Genomic DNA, 21,016 nt, shown 5'->3' on the forward strand with positions numbered 1-21,016 from the left:
AGATTTAATTTCAAGTTTACAGAAAATGCAAAAGATAAAAAAATACAAGAAAACAATGAGACAAATCCTACTGATAATGGGACATCCCAAGGTTCAACTGGAAATATTTCTTCAACAAATCAGTCTCACAGAGAAAAAAAACCGAAGAGAGACTATTCACAGTGAATGCGTTAGAAGCATAACAACTACATGCAATTCATGCTCTTGACTCTATGTCACTTTGTCCAACCAGCTGTAAGATATTTTGGGGACAAATACGGACGTCAGAATATGAAGTGGGTGTTAGATAATATTAGGATATTAATGTAAATCATTAGATACAAAGTACTGATATAAAGTATTGTCCTCATGTTTAAAAATCTTATTTCTGACATCGTAAACATGATTTTACTTCTTATTTATTATTTTTAAAAAATCTTTTTATGGAGCACCTGCATGGCTCAGTCAGTCAAGCGTCTGGGATCTCAGCTCAGGTCATGATCTCACAGTTCAATTCATGGGATCGAGCCCCATGTCAGATTCCCTGCTGACAGTGTGGAGCCTGCTTGGAATTTTCTCTCCCCCTCTCTCTCCACCCCTCCCGACTCACACATGCTCGCTCTTTCTCTCTCAAAACAAAGTTTTTTAAAAATCTTTTTAGAGATTAATATTGAATATGTGGACGTTAAATATGTCTATAATTTACTTTAAAACAATAAAAATAGGTTAAGACATACAGGAAAACCTTACATGTCTTAAACCTGAGACACATATATTGGTGTTCATTATCCTATTCTACTTTCCTGAATGTTCAAAATTTTTATCATTAAGACAAGAAAACGAGGACACAGCTTTCAGGAAGATAGAACAGATGTCCTCTTCCTTATCCATCCTACTAAGTACAATGAAAACTATGGGCATTATACATAAAATAAGCATCAGAAGACTCTGAGAGGTAGAGAGAAGGCTGACTGACCGGGGACCCTGGAACCCAAGGAACAACACAATGGTGAGTTACTTGGGGTTTCTTTCGCCTCCTCTATCCCAGACTTGGAGCTGAAGAAGCCAGCAACCCAGAATTGCTAACAGATACAGACAACAAAAGCGCCCCCAAAAAAAACCTGTTCTCTTTTCAAAGAACCAGAAAAGGGACAGTCTAGCAAGACAAAACTTTTAGACAACATTCTACCCCATAAAACAAAACAAAGCCCCACAAAACACAAAACTACAGTCCCACCTCCTAACTTCTACTTTCATGAGGCTGTAACGAGGCACCCCACCCCACCCCACCGGGGCAGAACCAGAGGAGGCCATGTAGGAACCCTGGACTTGCCAACCAGCCGACCAAACAGTAAGGAACCCCCACCCCACCACAGTCAGTCAAGACCAAACTGATGTACAAGTTTATAGTTATATTCCTATCACAATCCAAGCAAGATGTTTTGTAGACATAGATAAGATTGTTGTAAAATTTATGTGGAATCGTTTAAAAAAAAAAAAGTAACATCTGAAACAATTGTGAAAAAAGAAGAGTGGGAGGAATTGAGCCACCCGATTTGAAGACTTATTATACAGCTAGAATAATCAAGACTGTGCGGTGTTGGTGGGTGAGCAGAAGTATGAATCAACAGAACAGAACAGAGAACCGGAAAGAGACCCACACAAATATGCTCAAGCGACTTTTCACAAAAGTACAAAAGCAATTCAGTAAAAGAAAGATAACCTTTCCATTAGTGCTGGAGCAATGGGACATTTACAGACAAAAACTGAACCCCAATCTAAGTTTCACACCTTATACAAAAATTAACGCAAAATGTATCATGAACTTAAATGTAAAACGTAAAACTATAAACTTTTAGGAAAAACTGTAAGAGAAAATCTTCTAGACCTAGAGCTAGGTGAGGAATTCTTGGGCCGGATACCAAAAGCATGATCCATAAAAAGAAAAATTAATCAATCCAGACACCATCAAAACTTCAAACCTTTGCTCTGCAAAAGACCCGTTTAAGAGAGGACAAAAAGTCAAGCTACAGGGGCGCCTGGGTGGCTCAGCCAGTTAAGTGTCTGACTTTGGCTCAGGTCCTGATCTTATGGTTCATGAGTTCGAGTCCCACATCAGGCTTATAAACCCCTCCCCCACCCATTCTCTCTCTCTCTCTCTCTCTCTCTCTCTCTCTCTCTCTTTCTCTCTCTCTCTCACTCCTTCCCTCTCCCTCTCTCTCTGTGAAAATAAACAAACATCAAAAAAAATGTTAAAGAAAAAGTCAAGCTACAGAGTGGGAGAAAATTTTTGCAAACCACCACTTATCTGACAAAGGACTGGTATCTAGAATTCAAAACACAGTTTTAAAAAATCCAATTGGAAAATGGATGAAAGACAAAGACATTTCACCAGAGAGGATAGAAAGGAGGCAAGTAGCACACAGCATTACTAAGCCGCCAGAGAAACAAACTCCAACCACAATAAGGTATCACTACACACCTATCAGAATGGTTAAAATAAAAAAAAAACAGTGACAGCACTAAACCCTGACAAGGATGCAGAGAAACTGGACCACTCCTACAATCCTAGGGGGAATATAAAACGGCACGGCCACTCTGGAAAACAGCTCAGCATCTTCTTAAAAAACCAACCATGGAACTCCCATGTTACTTCTGAGGGTTTATCCGAGAGAAATAAAGACTTACATTTCCACAAAAATCTAAACCCAAATGCTTACAGCAACTGCTTTGTCCAAACGTGCAGACACCCACATGCCCTAAACCGCAGTACGGCTGCACCAGGGAATACTACTCAGCGATTAAAAAAAAAAAAAAAAAAAGGAAAAGTGCCACTGATACATACAACAGGCAGGACGAATCTCCAGGGAATCATGCCACCATGAATACAGCTGCTCCCGAAAGCTTACGGGCTCTATGGTTACATGTTTATAACATCCTTGAGCCTGAAATAACAAAATTACAGAAATGGGGAACACAACAGAGGTCACCAGGGATTGAGGAGAGGATGGGGCAGGAGAGAAGGGAAGGCCACTGGCCACGGTCAACAGGAGAGGTCCTTGGGGAGATGGAAAGGTCCTCCGTCCTGACCAGATCAACGTCCGTATCCCGGGTGTGACACTCACAGTTTTGTAAGACGTTACCACTGGGGAAACCTGGACCAGCCATACAGCATATCCACACAACTTTTACTGCTGTAAGGAAATCTGTAACTATGTTAAAATACAATGATTAAGGGGGGAGAAAATCACCTGGGAAGAAAAAGGAATGTACACTCGAGTACATTTACTGACAGTGCGGCTGCTACTTCTACCACGTCCAGGCATGAAACAAGTGCTTCACGGGTCACCTCACTGACCACTCACAACTCGTGCTTCTGGTGGTGTTACCGCCCTCCCTTTAGACAGCCAGGAAGCACACGGAAGCTCGCTCACCCCAAGATCAACAACAATCCCAGGCCAACGAGCCCCAGCCCGTGGCCTGAGCAGCCCTCTGCTGTGGACTTCACGTAGCGACGACCACGGTGCCTCACCCGGGTCGCCCAAACCAGTGTCAGGATCCCGATACTCTCTGCTGCTCTCAGGCCCCTCCAAAGAATCTCCCCTCTCCCACCTGCCAGATCCCCATCTCTCCACGCACAGCTTTCAATTAATAGACCAGATTTCCAGGCAGGATCTTTTTGTGCCCTTGACTGCAGTGAGGTCTTTACAACTGGGACGAATTATACCCAGTGAGTCCAACCCCCATTCAAAGCTCAGCCAATTTTACATTGTTAGTCATAACAAAAGATCAGAAATAATCTAACCTGATAAAGACCAGCTGAGCTACAGTTAACAAGGATAGGACATGGTCAAGGTGAGGCTGTCAATCACAGGCCTCCTCCTTCCCTAGACACAGGAATGGGGCCCGTGACCCAAGCCTGCAGGGTAACCCATCTTCCTGGCCACCATAACCGGTTCAGGTTTGGACATGACAAGCCCAGACCATGAGGATCATCAGGAGGACTTGTGTGCCAGAGCCAACAGAAGAGGTGGCTTCCCTTCCCACTGAAGTGGCCAAGGGGGGAGGACGTCAGCCTGCGGATGCCAGGGGCCATGCTGCCTGCCACAGGGCAGAAATGACCTAGGGAATGAAGCCTAACATGAGCTGGAGACACAAAGAGCCACACTGACATTATCTGCGCGCCTGGTTCAAACCCCTGCTCGGCCCGTCATGTGAGCCGGTCAGTTTTCCTTTGTGGCTTAAATGAGTTTAAACTGGGTTTTCCGCTCTTGCAAACAAGAGCCCTGCCCAACTCAGCAAACTAGATAAGGAAAAATGAACCAGGTTAGTCTTTCTGAAATGGGTTCTATTTATTTGAAAGACCATCTATCAGTGAAAAAATCGTTCTGTGGTCAAAAAAATTCAGGAAATTCTGCTTCCTTACAGACTGCCAGTACGCATTAGGGCAAAGACTGAAAAACTGCAGTGAAGAAACTAAAACTCATTTATCTTGGGAATTTTCTGAAAATTAGTTTCTCATAGATCTCCTCTTCATGAGGCTAAAGATGGTGCCAAAAACAGAAGGCCTGAGTGAAGGAGGCCCTCAGATCCTCTCCCCCACTCTGCACACATGGAAAACTTCCTTCTTTTACAGGGAGATGGTCCATGGACTCTGCCCAGCAATGTTACTATGAATGAACAGCCCACCCTCCCAAGAACAGCCCTTCCACTCTGACTTCCTCAAGCACAGAAGCCCAGCAGTGGCCGCTCTTCCGGCATCGTCACCGTCTCTCTACTCAATCATTACTGCCTAGATACAAACATGCTGCTATTTCTCCCACTGAAAAAACAAAAACCTTATCTTGAACCCACCTCCTCCATGTACTATCTCACTCACATTTCTCTCCCTTAAAGTAACACTGCTTGTCTCTTGGCAATGATGTGGACGGAGCCAGAAAGTATTATACTAAGTGAAGTAAGTCAGCCCGAGAAAAGATAAATACCGTGTGATTTCACTCATCAGTGGAATTTAAGAAACAAAGCAAAAGGAAAGAAAAGAGATGAAGAGGCAAACCAAGAAATGGGTTCTTAATGCTAGGGAACACACTGATGGTTCCCGGAGGGCAGGCGGGTGGGGGACGGGTGAAACAGGAGATGGGGAATAAGGAGAGCACATGTGCTGAGCACAGGGTGTCGTGGAAGTGTTGAATCACTCACTGTACACCTGAAACTAATCTTATACTGTATGTTAACTATCCTGGAATTAAAACAAAAACTTAACCAAAAAAAGAGGGGCACCTAGGTGGCTCAGTCAGTTAAGTGTCCCACTTAGGCTCAGGTCACGACCTTACTGCTCGGGAGTTCGAGCCCCTCGTTGGGCTCTGTGCTGACAGCTCGGAGCCTGGAGGCCGCTTCAGATTCCGTCTCAGTCTCTCTGCCCCTCCCCTGCTCGTGCTCGCTCGCTCTCTCTCTCTCTCTCTCTCAAATATAAAACGTTAAAAAATTTTAAAAACTCAACAAAAAAAAGAAAGAAAAAGTCCTGCAAGTTCCAATTCAAGAGGATGACGTAGGAAGACTCTGAAACTCACCTCCTCCACAGAACACACCAAATTACGCCTATTAATAGAACAATTCCTCCTGAAGAACTGAGGGCTGACTGAGCAGCTACACAACAACCAAAGACAGAACAGCTAGAGATGGAGATACGGTGACAAAGGGAATGCCCACCCCGACACCGTGCACTGCAGTGGGGAAGGACAGTACTGAGAAACCAGGAGATCCTTCTGTCCTTGGGCCCAGGAAAAAAACCCCACAGTTTAACAGAGCAACTAGCATATAAGAGAGGCAACACCAGACCTCCGCCAAGCAGCAGAAGAACTGCAGGAAAGCGCCAGGACAGAGGGACTGGAGGACGGAGAACGACACATTAATGCTCCCACCCCACCTAAAAAGCCTAGACTGGAACAGGGTCAGGCACCACGACAGGCAGGTCCAATTCTCCCAACAGACTGTGCCTTCTGCCAGCCCAGGGTCTGCGAGCCCACACCAGCCCTAGAAGAAAAGCCGCGGTTTGAAAGGGTGGACCAAGTGTGGGAATGCTCTCTCCCTCTCCACGTCAAAACACCAGACTGTAGAAGGGTCTGGCTGCCCTCAGAGGCAGATTCCAACACGGAAACTGGAGGGTCTGGATGGCGTAACTGGTGGGAGCGGTCATCACAGGGACTTTGTGACCTCAGCAAGCCCAGGACCCACAAGTCCACAGCAGCCGTCCTAGGTTACTGGGGCAAAGAAAACAAGCTACAGTTCTGTGTTTTATGTGTGTTTTAATTTTTACTGGGTTTTTTTTAACTTTTTAAAATTTGTCTTGTTTTATTATGTTTTTCTTTTTGGTTTTGTCCTTGTTCTCTTTTTTCTTTTCTCCTTTTATTATTTTTTCTTCTTTAAATTCTTTTTTCTTTAATCTTTCTTTTAAAAGCCATGGTTTTGGGGCACCTGGGTGGCTCAGTCGGTTAAGCATCTGACTTCGGCTCAGGTCTCGATCCTGCAGTTCGTGGGTTCGAGCCCCAGGTCGGGCTCCGTGCTGACAGCTCAGAGCCTGGAGCCTGCTTCGGATTCTGGGTCTCCCCCTCTCTCTCTGCCCTTCCTCTGCCTGTGTCCTCTCTCTCTCTCTCTCAAAAATAATCAAACATTTAAAAATTTTAAAAAAAAAAGCCATGGTTTAAAATTTTTAAGTTTATTAACTTATTTGGGGGAGAAAGAGAGAGAGACAGAGAGAGCAAGCATGCATACGAGTCGGGGAAGGACAGCAAGAGGGGGAGAGAGAATTCCAAGCAGGCTCCACACTGTCAGCACAGAGCCCAATGCAGGGCTCGAACTCACAAACCGTGAGACCATGACCTGCACCAAGAACAAGAGTCAGATGCTCAACCGACTGCACCACCCAGGTGTCCCTAAAAAGCCAGTTTAAAGGAGTGAAAGAGTACGGCTAAAGTTAAAAGAGTAACTAAGCACATATGGACACAGCTCCAGCCAGCACAAGTCAGCAAGCATACCCAGTCTGCATAGGGTCTCCATACACAAGACCAGTCTTTCAACTTTTGGAGAAATAACCATTTTGCCTAATCCATAGAAACAAACACAAAAAGTTAAGCAAAATGGAGAAACAGAAGAATATGTTCTAAAAGAATAAAAGAAAAGAAAAAGCCTCAGTAAAAGAATTAAATGCAACAGATTTAAGCAGTATGCCTGATAATGAATTTAAAGCAATGATTGTAAAGGTCCTCAGTGGGCTGGAGAAAAGACTGGAAGAGCTCAGTCAGACCTTCAAGAAAGAGATAGAAAATATTAAAAAGAACCAATCCGACATAAAGAATACAACAACCCTAATAAAAACCACACTAGAAGGAATCAACAGTATTTTAGAGGATGCAGAAGAACATATCAGCAATCTCAAAGGGTAATGGAGGGCACACAAGCTGAACAGCAATGAGAATACAATTTTTATAAAATGAAAAGTTTAAGAGATCTTTGGATAACATCAAGCAAACAGACATTCACATTACAGGGGTCTCAGAAGAAAGAGAAAGGTTCTGAAAACTTATTCGAAGAAGTAAAAACTGAAAACTTCCCTAATCTAAAGAGGGAAATAGACATCCGGGTCCAAAAAGCAGAGTTCCAAACAAGAAGAACCCGAGGAGGTCCACAACATAGCACATAATAATTAAAATGTCAAAGGTTAAAAAAGAGAGAATCCTGGGGCGCCTGGGTGGCGCAGTCGGTTAAGCGTCCGACTTCAGCCAGGTCACGATCTTGCGGTCCGTGAGTTCGAGCCCCGCGTCAGGCTCTGGGCTGATGGCTCAGAGCCTGGAGCCTGTTTCCGATTCTGTGTGTGTCTCTCTCTCTCTGCCCCTCCCCCGTTCATGCTCTGTCTCTCTCTGTCCCAAAAAATAAATAAACATTGGAAAAAAAAAAAAAAAGAGAGAATCCTAAAAGCAGCAAGAGAGAAACAAAAAGTTCCCTAAAAGGGAAACCCCATAAGGCTATCAGCTGATTGTTCAGCAGAAATTCTGCAGGCCAGAAGAGCAAGGCGTGATATATTCAAAGCACTGAAAGGAAAAAACCCACAACCAAGAATACTCTACCTAACAAGATTATCATTCAGATTTAAAGGAAAGAAACAGTTTTCCTGACAAACAAAAGTTAAAGGAGTTTATCACCACTAAACCGTGCCTCACAAAGAACGTAAAAGGGACTTGTTTAAGTGGAAAAGAAATGGCCAATTAGACATAAGAAAAAGATGCAAAATATGACAACATATACAGAAAATGTGCAGAAGGGAGTAAAAAGAGAAGGTGAAAAAGAAAAAGGAAAATGATTTTCCGTTTCTGTTTTTTTCTAGAATGTGTTTGAACTTAAATGACCATCAAATTATTTTTGAGACAGAGAGAGACAGAGCATGAAAGGGGGAGGGGCAGAGAGAGGAGGAGACACAGAATCGGAAGCAGGCTCCAGGCTCTGAGCCATCAGCCCAGAGCCCGACACGGGGCTCGAACTCACGGACTGCGAGATCGTGACCTGAGCTGAAGTCGGACGCTTAACCGACTGCGCCACCCAGGCGCCCCTAATGACCATCAAATTAATATGAACTGCTCTTTACTTAGCATGCTATATATGAATGAACTTCATGGTAACCACAAACTCAACCTATGATAGGTACACAAGAAATAAAGAGAGAGAAGGCCAAACAAAATCTCGAGGAAACAGAGCAAAAGAAAGGAATAAAGAACTACAAAACAGCCAGAAAACGGAATTTTTAAATAGCAATACACACCTATCAATAATTACTTTAAATGTAAATGGCCTAAATGCTCCAATCAAGACACAGAGAATGTTTAAAAAAAAGAAAAACAGGGGCACCTGGGTGGCTCAGTCACTTAAGCGGCCGACTTCGACTCAGATCATGATCTCGCGGTCCGGTCCGTGAGTTCGGGCCCCGCGTCGGGCTCTGTCCTGACAGCTCAGAGCCTGGAGCCTGTTTCAGATTCTGTGTCTCCCTCTCTCTGACCCTCCCCCATTCATGCTTTGTCTCTCTCTGTCTCAAAAATAAATAAACGTTAAAAAATTAAAATTAAAAAATAAAAAAATAAAAAAACAAAAAAAACAAGACCCACTGTACATCACCTACAAGAGACTCACCTTAGATCTAAAGACACACACAGACTACAAGCAAAGGAGTGCTAAAACATTCACCATGCACATGGAAGCAAAAGAAGAAGAAAAAAAAAAAAAAAAAAAAAGCCAGGGTACTAATACTCCTACCAGACAAAATAGGCTTCTTTAAAGCAAACACTGTTAAAGAGACAAAAAAGGGCACTGGCATTACATACATAATGATAAAAGGATCAATCCAGCAAGAGAATATAACAATTGTAAGTATCTATGCACCCAACACTGGAGCACATAAATAGGTAAAACAAATAGTAACAGACATAAGGAGAGAAATTAACAGTAATACAACAATAGAGGACTTTAACACCTCACTTACATCAATGGATTGATCATCCAGACAGAAAATCAGTAAGGAAAGAATGTATTTGAATGATACACTGGAGCAGATGGATATAACATACACAGAATATTCCATCCAAAATAACAGAATACACATTCTTTTCAAGTGTACATGGAATATTCTCCAGGATAGTAGGTCATAAACACAAGCCTCAGTAAATTTAAAAAGACTGAAATCATACCATGCATCTTTTCCAACTATAATGGTATAAAACTAGAAACAAATTACAAGAAAAAAACTGGAAAAAACACAAACACATGAAGACTAAACAACATGCCACTAAACAACCAATGGGTCAAGAAATCAAAGAAAAAATTTTAAACATACATGGAGACAAATGAAAACGAAAACACAACAGTCCAAAATCTATGGGACACACAGGAAGTAGTCCTTAAAGAGAAATATATAGCCATATAGGCCTACCTCAAGAAACAAAAAACTCAATCTAACTTTATGCCTAAAGGAACTAAAAAAAGAACAAAGCCCAAAATGAGTAGAAGAAAGGATATAATAAAGATCAGAGCAGAAATAAATGATGTGGAGACTAAAATAACAATAGGAAAAAAAATCAATGAAACCAAGAGCTGGTTCTTGAAAAGATAAAATTGAAAAACTTTTAACCAGACTTATCAAGAAAAAAAGGTGAAAGGACTCAAATAAATGAGAAACAAGAGAGAAGTGACAACTCATATCACAATACAAAGGGTTATAAGAGAATACTATGAAAATTATATGGCACCAAATTGAACAACCTAGAAGAAATAAACTCCTAGAAACATACATCTTCCAAAACTGTACCAAGAAAAAATAGAAAATCTGAATAAACTAGGGAGCCTGGGTGGCTCAGTCAGTTGAGTATCCAACTCTTGATTTTGGTTCAGGTCATGATCCCAGAGTCATGGGATCAAGCCCTGTGTTGGGCTCCACGCAGAGCATGAAGCCTGCCTAAGATTCTCTGTCTCTCTCTCCTTCTACCTCTCCCTCACTAACATCCTCTCTCTCTCTCTCTCTCTCTCTCTCTCTCTCTCTCAAATAAAAAAAAAAGATAATTTAAAAAAGAAAGGAATAGACCGATTACAAGTAATGAAATTAAATTGGTAACCAAAAAACTACCAAAAAATAAAAATACAAGACCAGTGAATTCTATCAGACATTTAAAGAACAATTAATACCGATGCTCCTCCAATTATTCCAAAATATAGAAGAGGAAGGAAAGCTTCCAAATACATTCTATGAGGCCAGCATTACCCTGATACCAAAACCAAACACACCACAGAAAGAGAAAACTACAGGCCAATATTCCTGATGAACAGAGATGCAAAAATCCTCAACAAAATATTAGCAAGCCTCATACAACAATACATTAAAAAGATCATTCACCTTGATCAGATGGGACTTATTCCTAGGACGCCAGGATGATTCAATATTCACAAACCAATTCACATCATGAACCATATCAACAAAACAAAGAATAAAAATCATATGATCACCACAATAGATACAGAAAAAGTATCTGATAAGATTCAACATACATTCATGATAAAAAACTCTCAACAAAATGGAATTGGAGGGAACATACCTAAACATAAGAAAGACCATATATGAAAAACCCACAGCTAACACCATCCTCAATGGTGAAAAACTGTGAGCTTTCCCTCTAAGGTCAGAAACTAGACAAGGACATCCACTCTCACCACTTCTCTCAACATAGTCCTAGAAGTCCCAGCCACAGGAATCACACTAGAAAATGACACAAGGGGCATCTATATTGGTAAAGAAGAAGTTAAGCTTGTCACTACTCACAGATGACATGATACTATACACAGAAAATCCTAAAGACTCCACCAAAAAACTACTAGAAGTACTAAACGAATTCAGTATAGTGGCAAGACACAAAGTGAATACCAGAAATCAGTAGCATTTCTTTACACTAAAATCATAGAAGAGAAAAAAGAGAAAGACCTGTATACAAAGGGTTCTCACACTGAAAACTGTGAGACACTAATGAGAGAAACTGAAAATGACATAAACAAATGGAGAGATATTCCATACTCATGGACTGGAAGAATTAATATTGTCAAAATATCCATATTACCCAAAGAAATTTAATAAAGATTCAATGCAATCTCTATTAAAATGCCAAAAGCATTTTCTGCAAAACCATAACAAATAACAATGAAATCTGTATGGAACCAAAGAAGACTCCAAATAGCCAAAGCAATCCTGAGAAAGAAGAACAAAACTGGAGTTATCACAATTCCAGATTTTAAGAGGTACTACAAAGCTGTAATAATTAAACAGTATGGTACTGGCCCAAAAACAGACACATAGATCAACACAACAGGACAGAGATGCCAGAAATAAACCCACATTTATATGGTCAACTAATCTATGACAAAGGAGGCAGGAATATACAATGGGGAAAAGACAGTCTTTTCAACAAATGGTGCTGGGAAACTGGACAGCTACACATAAAATAAAGAAACTAGACCACTTTTTTACACCATACATAAAAATAAACTCAATATGGATTAAAGAACTCAATGTGAGACCTGTAACCATAAAAATCCTAGAAGCCAACACAGGCAGCTATTTCTCTAACATCAGCCAAAGCAACATTCTTCTAGATACATCTCCAAAGGCAAGGGAAACAAAAGCAAAACCAAACCACTGGAACTATGTCAAATGAAATGTTTTTGCACAACAAAGGAAACTGTCAACAAAACAGAAAGACAACCTACTGAAGGGGGAAGATGTCTGCAAATGATATATCCGATACGGGGTTAACACAAATATACAAAAAACTACAATTCAACACCAAAAAGAAAAAAAAATAATCCAATTAAAAATGGACAGAAAACCTGAACAGGCATTTTTCCAAAGATATAAAGACGGCCAACAGACACATGAAACAATGCTCAATATCACTAATCATCAGGGAAATGCAAACCAAAATCACAAAGAGATATCACCTCACACCTGTTAGAATGGCTAAACTCAAAAAGACAAGCATTAACAAGTGTGGGCAAGGATGTGAAGAAAAAGGAACCCTCATGTGCTGTTGGTGGGAATGTAAATTGGTGCAGACACCATGGAAAACAGTATGGAGGTTCCTGAAAAAATTAAAAATAGATGATCTAATAATTCCACTATCAGGTATTTAGCCAGGGAAAACGAAAACACTAATTCGAAAAGATATGTGCAGCCCTATGTTCACTGCAGCATTATGAACAACGGCCAAGACATGGAAGCCATCTATGTGTGCATCAGTAGGCTAACGGACAAGGAAAATGCAGTATACACACACGATGGAATATTACACAGCTATAAAAAGGATGACACTGTGCCGTTTGAGACAACATGGATGGACCTAGCAGGTATCACACTAAGTGAAATAAGTCAGCCTGAGAAAGACAAACGCCATATGATTCTACTCATAAATTCCATCTAAAAAATAAACAAACAAACAAAAAGCAGAATCAGAACTATAAACACAGAGAACAAGCTGATGGTTGCCAGCGGGGAAGGTGGTAGGGGACTGGGCAAGATGGGAGAAGGGCAAATTGGGAGATCAGGCCTCCGGTTATGGAATAAGTCATGGGAGAAAAGCAAAAGCGTAAGGAATACAGTCAATGACACCATAATAGCCAAGTAACGGGAAAGACGGTAGCTACACTTGTGGTGAACATAGCATAATGTATAAACCTGTCAAATCACTAAGTTGTATACCTAAAACTAATGTAACATTGTGGGTCAACTATACTCAAAAAATATAAAATAAAATAAAAATACCTTGCAAGAGCTGTCGACACGTATAGTTTCTGATCTCTGCCCCCACCCCCCCCCCCCGCTCCATTATCTCATGAACCAGGCTTTCACCCCCACCTTTCCACCAAAATTGCCTGTCGTGATGTCAGTGACTTCCAACGATACATACAATCATAGATATTCAATCATCTTATAGGACCCTCTCTGCAGCACTTGGCATACTGACCATTCTCTCCTTACGGTACTTTCTTCACTGACTTCCGGGACCCCACTGTGGGATCTTCTCCTACCACGTCAGCCACACCCCAAGTCTCCTTTGCTGGCTCCTCCTCCTCTCTCCCACTTCCCAACGTCGAAATGCCCCCATGAATCTGGGGACCACCCCATCCGATTTCATCTAGTTCCATGACCTTGAAATACCAACTGCAGATGCTTCTATAACCACCCCCAGACCTCCCCTGAACTTCAGACTCAAATGTCCAGCTGCCTGCTCAATTCCACACCCCTGCCTGAATGTCGAACAGTTGTTTCAAACCTAAATCAAAACCAGAACTCTTGACTCTCCCCACCCAACCGCACACACAACCACCACATCACACCCCGCCACCTCACACACCACCACCACCATCATCTCACACACATCACCGTCATCACCACCACCACCATCACACCAGACCCTCTCAAAACTCTCCCCATCTCGTTTAAAGGCAATCCCAACCTTGTACCTGCTCCAGGCAAAAATCGTGGTGTCATCCCTGACTCCTTCCTTCACCCTACATCCAATGCACCAACAAAATCCTGCTGGCTCTATTTTAAAATATATTTTCTGGGGCGCCTGGGTGGCTCAGTCGGTTGAGCTGCCGACTTCGGCTCAGGTCATGAACTCGCAGTTCGTGAGTTTGAGCCCCGCGTCGGGCTCTGTGCTGACAGCTCAGAGCCTGGAGCCTGCTTCAGATTCTGTGTCTCCCTCTCTCTAACCCTTCCCGCTCATGTTCTGTCTCTGTCTCTCAAAAATTAATAAACATCAAAAAAAAAATTTTTAACTAATAAAATATATTTTCAGAATCTATTTCTAACTGTACCCATTGCCACATTCTTGGTCCAAACCAACATCCGCTCTTGCGTGGATTATTGCCATAGTTAGTCTCCCTGCTACTATCCTTAATTCGCAAAGGACATTTTCAGCCCAGGAGCCAGGGATCCTTTAAAACCTAACTTCATCTCAAGCTTCAGATCAAAACCTGCCAATGGTATTCCCTCTGAGAGTAAAAAAAAAAAACAAAATCAGTGCAAAGACCTGCAAGGACCTACATAATCGGCCTCCTGTCACCTCTCTGACTCTATCTCCTACCATCCCCTCTTCTCCTTGCATGACACATGGGCTCCTTGCTAGCTCACAGCCACCAGGTACACTCACCCCAGGGTCTCAGTGTTGCCTGGATGCCTCAGGGCTTTGCTCAGAGACCACCAGTGAAATCTTCCCGGGCAACTCCCACCTCACCACATATACACACACTTGCTACTCCCCTTCCCTGCCCTGTTCCTCGACCACAGCATCTCATACCTGCTTCGATGTTTTCATTACTTGGTTAACATCTACGTCTTTCTACTAGAAGATGTACTCCACAAAGGTAAAAGTTTCTGTGTGCTCTGTCCACTGTGTTATCCCCTCTGGTGCCTCAAACTACATCTAGCACATTGCAGGTTCTCAATAATTTTTTTTTTTTTTTTTTTTTTTTACTGTAGATGACCCAGTCTAACAAGAGACGGCCCGTGGCTACCCGCTCTGTCCTGACTATACTAAACCTTTTCCATATTCTCTGAGTATGCCAAACTAGTTTCTGACTCCAAGGGCTCCACACTTGCTTTTTTTTCTGCCTGGAATATCATCCCCCAAATAGCTGTATGGCTTGCTGTCCACTTCTCTATTCAAATGACACCTCCTGGGAGAGGCCCTTCCTAACCACCACATCGAAGACAACCACACAGAGACCAAGCATCCACACACACTCACACTGACCTCCAACCTGACACTGTAACTGCAGAACAGAACTCCATCTCTCTCACCACAGTGTCACCTCCATCAGGAAAAAAGGCATTACCTCGTTTTCACCACTGTCTCTGTGACACCTACAACAATGCCCAGCACAGAGCAGGCAAACAGTATCTGTTGACCAAATGAATGAATAAATAAGATGCATAAGGTAAATTTAGCTCATCTTTCTTATACTGGATTGGAATCTAAAGCAAACACCTAATAACCCTCAGAGTTTCTTCTACCACTGTTAGTCTATGAAATAAAGAGGCTAAATGAGAAAGGCTAAGACAGGTACTGCCTTCAAATGTTACTAAAGAACTAGTGAAGGACTGTGAATTAAAGGACACATTAAAAGCCATACTTTTTTAATTACACTTTTTACACCCCATATAGCCCTGTGTATTGATTCAAGGAAGGGAAAGGAATGGAGAAAGAAAGAGGAGAGGAGACATACAACATCATGCAGTACAGGGAGTAGGAAACATTGCTAAGCCTCTCATCTTATAGAACTGAAATCCAAAGAAGCAAAAAGATGTGCACACCAACCGAGTTACATTTAGAACCCAGGCCTCAATGCCAAGCCCCCCCAACTATAGTTCTGCCTCATTGGCAAAGCCCAAACAATGCAAGAGTCTAATGTGATGCGAAGAAATAAACATATTCCGGGAAAAAAAAGGGGCGGGGGCAAAGGAAAAACAGGCCTTCAAGAAATGCAAATAGCCAATAAGCACTGGAAATAATGCTCAAGCACACTAATAGTGAGTGTTTAAACAATAAATTATTTTTTTGTCTACCCCACCGATAAAAAAAAAAAGACGGACAAAACCCTATTGTTGGCCGAAAGCACGGTAAAGCTGGTTTATTCTTTCCGAAGTCTTCCTAGCAATACATATCAAACTTTAAACCATATATACCCTTTTCTAAAATGTTTATTTTGAGAGAGAGCACACACGCACTTGCGCATGAATAAGGGAGTGGAGAGAAAAAGAAGAGAATCCCAAGCAGGCTCCATGCTGTCAGCGCAGAGCCCAACATGGGGCTCCAGCTCCCAAACCATGAGATCATGACCGGAGCCAAAATCAAGAGTGAGCCACCCAGGCTCCCCAAGACATATACAGTATATCCTGTGATCCACCAATTCCATTTCTAGAAATTCAATTTAGAGAAACAAAGGAGAACAAATATAAAGCAGAGGATCGTAAATCTGACTGCATAAGGACTTGAACCATCTCATAACTATTTGTAAAGCTTTTCCTTCCAACAAACTGGTAGAACCGTTAGCCCTCAGAAATTTGTAAATGAGTAAGAAGGAAATGAAAGTCTGAGACTAAAAAGAAACAAGACAACATTGAAAGGAAACAACAGATCATACAGTTTTTTTCTCAAAAGGCTGAGGAATTCAAGTTTGATGAAGGGAATATAAATCGTCAGTGAAAAGGGAGATACTGAAAATGTCAGGAAAAATATATAAAGCAATATCCTATAGTAGTGTTATTTGCATTTGAGATTTATTAGGAGAGTTTTTATAGTACCAAATACCCAGGTCCCATTCTGAATTATAATCTCCAAGGAGTGGAATATAAGGACATAAACTTAAAGCTTGCCCAGATGATTCCACTACATATCCCTGATTGAGAACCATCATTCTCCCAGACAGAGATTCTCAACCTTTTTTTTTTTTTTTTTTTTAGCATTTATTTATTGAGAGACAGAAAGAGAGAGAGGTCAAACAGGGAAGAGCAGAGAGAGGGGAAGACACAGATTCTGAAGCTTGAGTGCTCATTGCATTCACCTGAGGAGCTTTTGAAAACTATCAGCAACTGAGCCCCAGGGCAACTCAATCAATCAAGGGGAACAGGGGCACCTAGCAAGCTGAGTAGGTAAAGCATGCAGCTCTTGGCCTCTCAGTCTTGAATTCAAGCCCCAAGCTAGGAGTAGAGATTACTTTAAAAAAAAAAAAAAAAATGGGGGAACAGAGCCTGGAGATTGATACTATTTTTTAAACCTTCTAGTAATTCTTACATGTGTAACCACATTGTGAACCAAAGTCCTACACCAGTAGTTTTCATAGTTCGTGGTTCCCAGATCAGCATGATTAGCACCACTGGGAAACTCGGGAGAGATGAAAATTCCCGGGCCCCACGCCAGACCTACTGAATCAGATACTCTGAGTAAAGCCCAGCAATCTATAACAAGCCTCCAGGTGATCTTGATGTGCACTAAAGTTTGAAAATCTTTATCCTAGAGTTACTCTTTCATAAAAATCATCGAGGGGCGCCTGGGTGGCGCAGTCGGTTAAGCGTCCGACTTCAGCCAGGTCACGATCTCGCGGTCCGTGAGTTCGAGCCCCGCGTCAGGCTCTGGGCTGACAGCTCGGAGCCTGGAGCCTGTTTCCGATTCTGTGTCTCCCTCTCTCTCTGCCCTCCCCCGTTCATGCTCTGTCTCTCTCTGTCCCAAAAATAAATAAACGTTGAAAAAAAAAATCATCGAGAATGTTCATCAAAAATATACTACCTCATCAGCTGATTTCAACCAGGGTGCCAAAAAAAAAATTCAATAGGGGGAAAGAACAATCCACATGCAATGAAAGAAGCTGAAGCCCTTCCTCACATTACATACAAAACTTAACTGAAAACGGACCACAGACCTAAATTTAAAGGCGAACACAATAAAACTCTTAGAAGAAAATATAGATGTAAATCTGCGTGATGTTAGATTAAGCATTATTCCTTCCTTAGTTATGACACCAAGAGCACAAGCAACAAAAAAAACTGGACTTCAGCAAAATTAAAAATGTATATGCTTGAAAGAACACCAGCAAGAAAGTGAAAAGAAAACTCATACAACAGGAGAAAGTATTTAGAAATTACACGTCTGATAAACATCTAGTACCAGAATACAGTGAGTACACAAGTCAACAATAAAAAGACAAACAACCCAATGTAAAATATGACAAGAGATGAGTACACAGGTCTCCAAAGGTATACAAATGGCCAATAAGCCCACGAGAAGATGTCAATATCATTACCTATAAGGGAAATGCAAATCAAAACCACAATGAGATACCACTTCATACACACCAGGATGGCTAAAATAAAGAATAACAACAACAGCACTGACAAAGATGAATATATATTAGATCATCCAGAAAGAGAAAAAAATACAGGGCCAAGCCTTGAGGAACTCCAAATTTAACTGCCAAAAAGAAGACAACCAGCCTATCATAGAGACTAAGAAGCAGCAACCAGAAAAGGAGAAAATCAGTAGGGGATAGAAGGCAAAGGAAGACAGCATGTCAAAGAGGCCAAAAAGGTCAGTGCTGCTGAATGTACAAAAAAGGCTGAAATTAATGAAAATGTCTCTTAGATTTACTGATCTGGCATGATATGGAGACGATGGCATTTCCAGATAATGATGGTGACAGCATTACTGAGACGCTAGACTGCCTTGGTGAACATCCCAATGTGGAACACTTTATTCAAGCATAAGAGGTTTGAAATAAATAAGTACCTTGATTATCTGCAATCAGTCTCAAATCCTCTGGAAAGAGAAGTCTGGAAAATAAAAACTCATTAGAAAAAGCGAGCTCCCAACAAGTTCACAAAACCACATAAGGGCTCTTTAAAACTACTTAAAAGGGATTAGACTTCATAAAAGAGAGCTTTCTACAGCCAAGTTAATGATGTTCCACACTACTTCCAACTCCTTACTGACTGGGTCAGTGTGTTTACATCCACCGAATTTGCCACGATGGTGACCCAGCGTCTGGCCACGGTAATAAACACTGCCCAGCACTACAACACGTCTGCGTGATTCAATTAATACCAGCTACAAAATAGGGATTAGGCAGTGAGGGACGTATCCAGATCACCTTCCACCAGAAAAACACGTGGCGTCCCGAGATTCAGAGAGAGGTTTTATGAGTATAAAAGGGAACAAGAGTGAAAAATCAAGCCACTGGCTCTTCCGGCCAACTTCTGTTTCAATTCTTGAGGTACAGCTCTGTGAAAGCTACCGAACTGCGAACGCCTCGTCCCCATCCATCACACAAATTCAGCGCAAGTGGGAAAACGAATGAAATTAGATTTGACAATAAGGGACGAGTTCCTTTAAATATTCCTCGCAGCCCTGCAGCACGCAACGCCAACCACTCTGTCCTCACTTCTGGCAGCGCTCCCCGCCTCCCAATTCCCTGACCCCAGCGGGCAAGTCTCGTTTCAACTACGAAACAAGCCAGCAAACGGCCCGAGAAAGGCCGAAACGGGGGAAACCAGGCTCCGCCATTAAAGGAGCTCTAGCCACACTCCGCCCCACACTGATCCCCCGCCACCCTTACCCAGAGGTCAGGGAATAACACACCAGTCCAAAGTGAGAGGATCCACACGCCGTTCTGCGGATACGGGAAACGCTTTAGATGGAGCTCGCCATGACACTTACGTCCCGCCACGTTTATTTGCGCATGCTCCAAGACGGTGGCCGGGAGAGGGCAAACTGCCTCATCGCTGAAAGCGCGAGTTCAGGTCTAACTTGCTTGGGTAAAGATTACAGTTAGAATTTTTTTGGTTGCAAAAGCGAAATTAGACGCCAGAATCTCAGGTTCTTAGAATCGCTTAACAGCTATCTTCTGCTGAGCTCTTACTATGTGTCAGGCACCATATTAAGCTCTTAACATTTATTATTATTATTATTAATTATTATTATTATTATTACTTTACAAAAGGGGAAACAGGGAGTGTAAGTACTTGCCTAAAGTTACTCTGCTAGTAGTGGCAATCCTCTGTGCTGAATTCAATTCTGAAAGAACCTGCTATTTTCATTTCATTTTACTTGCTTCCTCAACCTTTTGTGAAATGAGGTCATACTGGAGAGGAGAGTAGAATAGGGCAAAGAACAGTTTGATTAAACAATATAGATCATTTAACACCAAGAAAGAAGGGGTTTTTTTTATCCATTAGAAGACAGTGTAGCGCCAAATATTAAGGCAGTTTAGCAGAGAAAGAGAACTTTCGTGGAGTATACTGATTCTGACCTAGTTCCCTTGTAAGTGTTAACTCACGTTATTATGTTTTACCCAGGACACTGTGCTTGACCTTGTTTACCAGAAGAGCATCTCCTCTTTCAAAAATGAAGACAATTCGCCATGAGCAAGAAGTCAGAAATCATGAGCTTTGTTTCTAGTGTGATTCCTTCTAATTACAATACCACCCTCTGCTCACCATTTCCATGAAAAAAATCCAAACTGTGACCTAGAGTCCTCTGCAGTCCTTACCCGGCTGAATTAGAATTGCATGTTTATGTTGTCGCATCTCTTTTACTGTAATCCCACTGCCTAGCACATAATCTTGCACTTAATGGCGTCTCCATCAGTATACCTTGAATGAATGAATGGATGGATGAATGACTCCACCCCTTTCCCCCCAAGATCTAGTTGAGTTCAGGTAAAGAGACTTTATTGAGTGCACACCACATGATCTCAAGCACTGTGCTGGTTGCAGAACTAGAAAGGAAAAAAGAGACAAGCCGCTACCACTATTTCAGGCTGCTGAATACAGTTTCGGTGGAGAAGAGCAATGGCTGAGGAAGATGAATGCACGCGGACCAGTGGAGCCCAAGGGGGAGGTTCTTCTTTTTGCATGAGGGGGTCTAGACTCCCCACAACAGAAGTGACAGAAGTGGAGGAG

General features: G+C 42.0%; 1 protein-coding gene across 5 annotated transcripts in view; it reads right to left on the reverse strand.

Annotated features, from left to right (window-relative positions):
- CDKAL1 (CDK5 regulatory subunit associated protein 1 like 1) overlaps nucleotides 1-19,792 on the reverse strand; it is a 714,482-nt gene extending 694,690 nt beyond the window's left edge. The window contains exons 1-2 of one of the 5 annotated variants that reach the window (XM_030314751.1): nucleotides 19,695-19,786; nucleotides 18,846-18,889 (exon numbers count right to left, since the gene is read on the reverse strand). The gene's annotated coding sequence lies outside the window, so the exon portion shown is untranslated. Of the gene's footprint in view, nucleotides 1-2,824; nucleotides 2,909-18,845; nucleotides 18,890-19,671 lie in introns of those variants that run through there. The other 4 variants (XM_030314748.2, XM_030314752.1, XM_030314750.1 and 1 more) reach the window with 4 other exon arrangements.
- Nucleotides 19,793-21,016: the final 1,224 nt, after the last annotated feature.

This window comes from Lynx canadensis, chromosome B2 (genome assembly GCF_007474595.2).
Source record: "Lynx canadensis isolate LIC74 chromosome B2, mLynCan4.pri.v2, whole genome shotgun sequence".
NCBI lineage: Eukaryota > Metazoa > Chordata > Mammalia > Carnivora > Felidae > Lynx > Lynx canadensis.